Genomic DNA, 9,245 nt, shown 5'->3' on the forward strand with positions numbered 1-9,245 from the left:
TTCAGTGCCTATCAAGAAAAAAGGACACACACCAAATCCAGAGTGGTTGTTCCCCAGCCTCTGCACACAGACTCTGAACTGGGCTGGTCAGAAAGGCTCCAGATGATATCTGAATGCCCTCATGGTGGAGAGCATCTAACATCCAGAGGTAGGAAGGACAGACCGATCCGTAGACCATGCCGCCACAATTTAAGTGAGATCGAACAAATCCCCTATAAAACTGCAGGAGGCAGAACTTGTCAGCTTCTCATGGTTTTCTGCCATGGCATTTCAAAATACTCAATGACTGGAAGCCCTTTGTTCCTAGGTCTTTCAGGTGTGCGAGCCATGTTAATTTTGAGTAAAATAATAAACCCAAAAAATGCACAGCATCTGGAAAAGGTAAAATATTGTCCCCCATTGTGAGCACTGGCTGGTTAAAACCCCGACAAGCACGGTTAAAACTGACAACTGTAGTCTTCTCTGGTGACAACCGAAAACCAGATGTCTGGGCCCAGGTTTCCAGCCTCTTAATGGTCAGCTGTAGCTGCCTCGTCGTCATTGTAAGATCAGAAGAGAGTAGAAGATTGCAAAGTCAACCACAAACAGAGCATTTAACAGGGCCCTGACTGCGCGGGAAATGCCACTGATAGCGATGGCAAACAATGTAACACTGAGGACACTGCCCTGGAGCACACCATTCTCCTGAACATAGCAATCAGACATGGCATTGCCAATATGATAACGAAAATGCTGGTCCTCAAGAAATGATTGATTCAGAAGCAGGAGACTTCCATCTAGTCCCCATTCATGAAGTTGGCGAAGGATGTTGTACCCCCAAATAGTGTCATATGCTTTACGAGGTCAAAAAACACACAAACTAAATGGTTTCGGTGTAAGAAGCACTCCTGTATCGCCGTCTCCAGTAGAATTAAGTTGTCAAAGGAGGAACAGTAGCACCCGTAATGGCATTGGGAGCAATGCAGGTGACCTCGGGACTCGAGCAGCCAGACGAGACGGCGGTTGACCATGTGTTCAAGAGTCTTACCCATACAACTGGTAAGGGCGGCACTCCAAAAACTGTTAGGGGCGCTACAGTCTTTGCCAGGTTTCCAGAATGGAATTAATATTGCCTCCTTTCAAGTCATGGGGTATTGTACTTCAAACCAGATCTGACAAACAAGAGACGAACTGTCCTTTCGCTTCAGGGCACAGATGATGAAGCATGGCATAATGGATCTCATCAGGTCCTGGAGCAGTATCTCTGGCTGCAGACAGAGCTGATTCCAGTTCTCACATGGAGAATGGAAGGTTGTAGACATCCTCATAATGCGAGAAGAAATTGAGCTACCTCTTCTCTGCAGTCCTGTGGAATACCTGGATGTGGGAGCTTGTCTGGATGATGTAGTAGTAACAATAAAGAAATATTCTGCTAAAATGTGACCCCATTATTTGACAAGGCCGTAAGGGAACACATACTACCCTTGCCTGAAATCAGTCTTACTGATTCCCAAACTTGCACGGTGTAAATGGACCAATTAATGGAAGTCGTGAATTCCCTTCAGGAAGCCCTCTTCCGTTCTTTGGTCACATGCCCTGCATGTGCTCTCACAGACCTGAAGGCAGGAAGATTGTCTGTAGTTGGAGAGTGAGCTCCACAAAGCTGTCTGTCTGGCCCATATTGCCAATCAACAGTCATCATTCCGCCAAGGTAAAGACTGGATGTAGTTACTAGACCTGGGGATGGACTCTGCGGCAGCCCTTTGGATCTTGCGGGTGATATGGGCTGCCGCCTCCTGTGCACAATCTTTTCATTCCAAAATAGCCTATCAACTGTACTGTAACCAATTTGCCCTTTGTACCATTCACCTGTGTAGTCTCCTGTTAGTCACTGTCCTAATGGGCAGATGGACTCACACTGGGAAGATGTCAGTAGAATGTAAATCTGGAACCACTTCCCACTGAACTAGATGTGCAATAGCTGGGGGGGGGGGGGGGGGGGGGGGGGGGGGGGGAGAAAATAATAAAAAAGGTCAATGGCCGAAAAAGACCCTGTAACTGTGGAAAAGTGAGTTATCTGACCTGTGTTCAGAAGGCAGATATTCTCAGAGCGGACGAGTTGCTCGATCATTAAACCCCTGGAGCAACAGACAGTATCAAATACTTGGTTTTCCCCTGTGAGAAATAACATACAAAGGCTTTGGGAACTTTCATAGCCGGTCGACATGGCCGAGCGGTTCTAGGTGCTTCAGTCCGGAACAATGCTGCTGCTAAGGTCGCAGGTCCAAATACTGCTTCGGGTATGGATGTGTGTTATGTCCTTAGGTTCATTAGGTTTAAGTAGTTCTAAGTCTAGGGGACTGATGACCTCAGTCCCATAGTGCTTGGAGGCATCTGATTTGAACTTTTATATTTTTAGTTTGCACCTCTATGAGTTACGCCACTACACTAACAAAAACACAGACTGTACAATTCTGATGCGTAGCATTCATGTCTACTCCCACCAAGTACCACACAGCTTACCATCGGTGAGGTGGCTTGTGTGGCTCAGCGATTCAGATAGCCGTACCAGAGTTGCAACCACAACAGAAGAGTATCTGTTGAGAGACCAGACAAACATGTGGCTCTGGAACAGAGGCAGCGGTCTTTTCAGTAGCTGCATCGACAACAGTCTGGATCATTGACAGATCTCTAACATTAACAACAACAGCTTTGTTGTGCTGGTACTCCAGACTGCTGAAACAAGGGGAAACTAAAGCCGTAATTTTCCCCAAGAGCATGCAGCTCTCCTGCACAGTTAAATGATGGAATCCTCTTGGGTAAAATATTCTTGTGGTAAAATAGTCCCTCATTTGGATCTCTGGGCGGGGTCCAGTCAGGGGGATGTTGGCATCAGGAGAAACGAAACTAGTTTTCTATGGATCGGCGTGTGGAATGTTACATATCTTAATCGAGTAGGTAGGTTAGAAAATTTAAAGATGGAAATTGCTAGGTTGAAGTTAGATATAGCAGGAATTAGTGAAGTTCTGTGGCAGCAGGAACAGGATTTCTGGTCAGCTGAATACAAGATTACAAATACAAAATCAAATAGGTGTAATGTAAGAGTAAATTTAATAATGTATAAGAAAATAGGAATGCAGGTAAGCTTCTATGAAGGCATACTGAATGTGTTATCAAAGACAGACAAAGCCCACTTCCACCACAGCATTACAAATTTATCTGCCAACTAGCTATGCAGATGAACAGATTAGAGAAATTTTTGATGGAATAGCAGACACTATTCAGATAGTTAAGGAAGATAAAAATTTAATTGTGAGTTGGGATTGAAATTTGATAGTAGCAAAGGATGAGAACGGATAGTAGTACTGAATATGGACTGGGGGGGAAAGGAACGAAACAGGAAGCCATCTCCTAGAATTTTGCAAAGATTGATTATATAATGGTAAGGCAGACATCAAGCAGTAAAGGAAACAAAAGAAAAATCCGGAGTAGGTATTAAAATCCATGGAGAAGAAATAAGAACTTTGAAGTTTGCCGATGACATTGTAATTCTGTCAGAGACAGCAAAGGACTTGGAAGAGCAGTTGAACGGAATGGACAGTGTTTTGAAAGGAGGATATAAGATGAACATCAACAAAAGCATAACGAGGATAATGGAATGTAGTGTAATTAAGTTGGGTGATGCTGAGGGTATTAGATTAGGAAATGAGACACAAAGTAGTAAAGGAGTTTTGCTATTTGGGAAGCAAAATAACTGATGATGGTTGAAGTAGAGAAGATATAAAATGTAGACGGGCAATGGCAAGCAAAGCGTTTCTGAAGAAGAGAAATTTGTTAACATCAAGTATAGATTTAAGTGTCAGGAAGTCGTTTCTGAAAGTATTTGTATGGAGTGTAGCAATGTATGGAAGTGAAACACTGACGATAAATAGTTTGGACAAGAAGAGAATAGAAGCTTTTGAAATGTGGTGCTACAGAAGAATGCTGAAGATTAGATGGGTAGATCACATAACTAATGAGGAGGTATTGAATAGAATTGGGGAGAAGAGGAGTTTGTGGCACAACTTGACAAGAAGAAGTGACCGGTTGGTAGGACGTGTTCTGAGGCAACAAGGGATCACAAATTTAGCATTGGCGGGCAGTGTGGAGGGTAAAAATCGTAGAGGGAGACCAAGACATGAATACAGTAAGCAGATTCAGAAGGATGTAGGTTGCAGTAAGTACTGGCAGATGATGAAGCTTGCACAGGATAGGGTAGCATGGAGAGCTGCATCAAACCAGTCTCAGGACTGAAGACTACTACAACAACAACAACAACAACAACAACAACAACAAGACAGATTTCAGAACCAGGTTTTAAATCTTAAGATATTTCCATGGGCAGATGTGAACAGACCAGAATTTCTTGGTTAGGCCTATGCACTGCAGATTAAAATTAAAGAAATTGTAAAAACGTAGGAAGAAATGGGATCTAAATATGTGGAAAGAGCAAGAGGTTGTTTAGAATTTCAAAGGGTGCATTAGGCAATGACTGACTAGAAGAGGGGAAAGGAATACAGTAGATGACAACCATGTAGTTTTCAATGATGACACAGTGAAGGCAGGAAAGGATCAAATTAGATAAAAAGGTAAGACCCAGTACAAATCCTCCGATAACACGAGAAATATTGAGCTGAACTGATGAAAGAAAATATAAAATGCAGCTAAAAAAGCAGGCAGAAGAGAATACAAATAGTTAGAATGGCTAGAGGAAAAAAATGTAAGTTTTACGAGGGTGAGTCAAATGAAAACCTTAAATACTTTTTTAAATATTATTTATTGTGCAGAAGTGGTACAAAGCTGTATCACTTTTCAACATAATCTCCCCCATGCTCAGTGCAAGTCCTCCAGCACATACAAAGTGCATAAATTCCTTTGAAAAAAATTCTTTTGGTAGTCCGCGCAACCACTCATGCAACGTGTGGCGTACCTCTTCATCGGAACAGAACTTCTCTCCTCCCACTGTCTCTTTGAGTGGTCCAAACATATGGAAATAACTTGGGGCAAGGTCTGGTGAGTATGGTGGATGAGGAAGACACTCAAAATGAAGGTCTGTGATTGTTGCAACTATTGTACGGGCAATGTGGGGCCTTGCATTGTCATGTTGCAAAAGGACACCTGCTGACAGCAATCCACATAAATCTGATTTGATTGCAGGCTGCAGATGATTTTTTTAGGAGATCTGTGTATGCTGCATTGGTGACAGTGGTCCCTCTAGGCATGTAATGCTCCAAAATGACTCCTTTTTCATCCCAAATGAGAGTCAGAATAACATTCCCTGCTGATGGTTCTGTTTGAAACTTCTTTGGTTTTGGTGATGAAGAATGGCGCCATTCCTTGCTCAATCTCTTTGTTTCCACTTGGTGGAAGTGAACCCAGGTTTAGTCCCCAGTAACAATTCTTGCAAGGAAGCCATCACCTTCTCGTTCAAAGTGCCGAAGAAGTTTTTCACAAGCATCAACAAGTCGTTCTTTCAGTTCAGGAGTCAGCTGCCATCGCACCCATCTTGCAGACACTTTGTGAAACTGGAGCATATGATGCACAGTGTGGTGTGCTGACCCATGACTAATCTGTAAACATGCTGCAATTTCATTCAGTGTCACTCGCGGTTTTCCTTCATTATGGCTTCAACTGCTGCAATGTCCTGTGGAGTCACAACACATTGTGCCTGACCTGGACAAGGAGCATCTTCCACCGAAGTCACACCATTTGCGAATTTCCTACTCCATTCGTAGACTTGCTGCTGTGACAAACATGCATCACCATACTGAACCTTCATTCGTTGATGAATTTCAATAGGTTTTACACCTTCACTATGCAAAAACCGAATAACAGAACACTGTTCTTCCCTGGTGCAAGTTGCAATTGGGGCGGCCATTTTTATAATGATACTGCGACGGTATGTGTGCATCTGGTCTATGCTGCCACCTACAGGTCATTCTGCACGCTGTTTGTAGCATGCTTACCAACTTACACGATAATGGCACGAAATTTTGATTTGTTATTACAAATTTAAGGTTTTCATTTGACTCACCCTCGTAAAAGCAGATTTCACTATGGGGAAAGATACCGTCTGCACGAGGTGATTTATACAGAGGTTCTATACAAGGGAGATGAATTTGAATGCAACATTACAGAACTGGAAGAGCATGTAAATGATGATGATGATGATGATGATGATTTGGGAGACACGATACTGTGAGGAAAATTTGATAGAGCAGTGAAAGATCTAAGCTGAAACATGGCACCGGGAGTACACAACATTCTGTCAGAACTACTGATACTTTGGGAGACCCAGCCATGATAAATTCTTCCATATGGTGTGCAATGTGTATCAGACAGGAGAAGCAAAGCTTCTGACGACGTTCAAAAATTCTGAGCAAAGCAGGAGTAAAATATGGGGAGCAAAAGGTTATTTATAACTTGCACAAAAACCAGGTAGCAATTATAAGAATCAAGGGGCACGAAAGGGAAGGGGTCTAGTGTAGCAGGGGATACAACCCGTCGGCATTGGACAATGACGTCACAAGTCGCCAGAGAGCAGTTTACCATTTTCGCTTTTGCTGTTATGTTTCAGTTTCGTTTTTTTACTGATTGCTTAATAAAGTGGATCTGTTTATTCTATCTCGTGAGATTTTTCTTTTTTTAAAGCCAAAAAACACTTATCAGCTACTGAAGGGAGCTACAACACTAAGAAGAATCGCTTCTCATTTGGCTACTTGTGACGTCATTGTCCAAAGCCGACGGGTTGTATCCCCTGCTACACTAGTCCCAAGGGAAGCACCAGTGGAGGAGACAGGGTTGTAGCCTATTCCTGATGTTATTCAATCTGTACATTTAACAAGCAGTAAAGGAAGCCACAGAAAAATCTGAGCAGGAACTGAAAAAAAAAAAAAAAAAAAAAAAACCTCTGACATTCGCCGATGATCTTGCAATTCTGTGGGGAGTAGCAAAGGACTTGGAAGAGCAGTTGAACAGAATAGACAGTGCCTTGAGAGGGGGATATAACATGACTGCAACAAAAACAAAACAAGGTTATGGCATGTTGTTGAACTAAATCAGATGATACTGAGATAGTTAGATTATTAAATGAGACACTTAAAGTAGTAGATGTGTGTGGTTACCTGAGCATCAAAACAACTGATGAGGGCTGAAGTAGGGAGCATAAAGAAGGTAGAATGTCAATGGCAAAAACAAGAATTTCTGAAAATAAGAATATCGATCTAGGTGTTAGGAAGTCTTTTCTGAAAATATTTGTATGGAGTGTAGCCATGCATGGAAATGAAACATTGACGACAAAAATAGAATCGAAGCTTTTGAAATGTGGTGCTATGTAAGAATGCTGAAGATTAGATGGATAGATTATGTGACAACTGATGAGGTACTGAAGATAATTGGGGAGAAGAATAACTTGTGCTAAAACCTGACTAAAAGAAGGGACTGGTTGGCACGACACTTTCTGAGCCATCCAGGGAGCACAAACTTTGTATTGGAGGGAAGAGTAAGGGTGTGTGGAGGGTGGGACAAGGGTTATCATAGGGGGGAGGGAGGGAGAGGGGAGGAGGGAGGGGTGTGTGTGTGTGTGTGTGTGTGTGTGTGTGTGTTTTATCACTTTCGCCATTACGCCCACTCATTATACAGATACAAATACAAATTGTTCCTCTGTCACGTGCAACTATGCTCAGTAAACTACATAGCAGAGTACTCTTCACAGTGTGTGACATTTTTAGGTTTCCTACACCATGGGCAATTTGCATCACGCGACCTGAAATTTGTTGTGTGCCTTCCTGTTGACAAACCGTACACACTACAGAGACAAAAGACAGGGGTCCGAATATTGTTTATATTTACTAGTAAACGTTTTTCGCTGCCCAACACAACGATATATGGCGACCAGGATGATGATAATAATTAACGTTGAAAGACCTCATTAAGCACTGTATTGCATGATGACTGCTGTCGTTTAACATTTCGAACAGACTGCACATCATAAAAATGCCTGATTACCTTATAAACTAATAATGATATTTACATACTTACAACTCAGTTGTTTTGCGTCAAAACACGTAAGAAACCCTGCCAAAACCTTGTAAAAGACGATATCCACAACCAGCATGTTATAATTTCCTATAAACTCAGCTGCACACAAGTCGTAAAGTAAACTGGCCTCAGTCCTGAATGAATGCAAAGTAGTTACACATAAGACACTCTTCTTACACCAGAGATATTATGAATCAAACAATGTGACTGCACACGGCCGTGGACTGCAACAAAGTATCGCCAGATCGTGGACTTGTCCACCGATCCCGTATATGTTCACAAACAGGATCGTAGATCATTCTATTATTCATTCATTGTAGCAGAAGACGAGGAACTCAAATCCACGAACACAGAAACTTAGACTGCATGTGAGATTGTTTGGAAAAGGCTCAGTATCAATGGCGGACAAAAACTTGTAGTTGGATTTTTTTTTTTTTTTATCAACCATCAAACTCATCCATATATCTATGCTCCCGATCACATAGCCACCATTGAAGGATCTATTCTTCATTAATTCTATTTCACCAAAATACTGTGGAAATTAGAGGTAAATAACTGCACTGCTAATATAAATCGACTCAAATATTAATTGAATCTCAGAGCATAATTTGATTATTGGAGAAATATTAAGGATTCCTTTGGAATGATAAACTTAATTTCATTTCTGTGTTAAGAATTCGCTGCAGATCGGAACAGTAGCTATTTGCGCTAAATGTAATTTTCCATTCAAAAGAAGTGACACATGAAAACCTGCAAAGATTAAATATTCGAAAATTGTGTGAGAGACTTTGAATTTTCAAGGAAAAAAACCCTGAGCATCCAGATAAGACTACAGAGCTTTCCTCTCCAGGCTTGACTCTGTGTTAAGTCCATAAAAAAGAGATGCAGTTAATTATGTGTAGAGATTTCAATATAAAGTTTCTGACAGATGAAATGTTAATGGAATAACATGAATCTTACAGCCTGGTATAGTAAGTACACTTTTTAACAAGAGTTCAGAGAAACAGCAGTACAATTATAGACAATCATCATCATCATCATCATTGTCTTCTAGGATTAGAACTTTTGAACCACTCCACCTCATAACAGTTTATGCTGTTTCTTGAGGGGGCTTGGCCCCTTACTTAGCTTGCATTTATCAGAAATCTCTAGCCCAGCATAGTCCTAGGCGACTGGAAAAAGCACAG

The 9,245-nt window shown here is 41.7% G+C and overlaps 1 protein-coding gene across 2 annotated transcripts in view; it reads right to left on the reverse strand.

Moving 5' to 3' along the window:
- LOC124606896 (RNA exonuclease 5) overlaps positions 1–8,226 on the reverse strand; it is a 43,183-nt gene extending 34,957 nt beyond the window's left edge. For both annotated transcript variants that reach the window (XM_047138993.1, XM_047138996.1), the window contains exon 1: positions 8,059–8,226. The gene's annotated coding sequence lies outside the window, so the exon portion shown is untranslated. The remainder of the gene's footprint in view (positions 1–8,058) is intronic.
- Positions 8,227–9,245: the final 1,019 nt, after the last annotated feature.

The sequence above is a fragment of the Schistocerca americana genome, chromosome 3, assembly GCF_021461395.2.
Source record: "Schistocerca americana isolate TAMUIC-IGC-003095 chromosome 3, iqSchAmer2.1, whole genome shotgun sequence".
Lineage (NCBI taxonomy): Eukaryota > Metazoa > Arthropoda > Insecta > Orthoptera > Acrididae > Schistocerca > Schistocerca americana.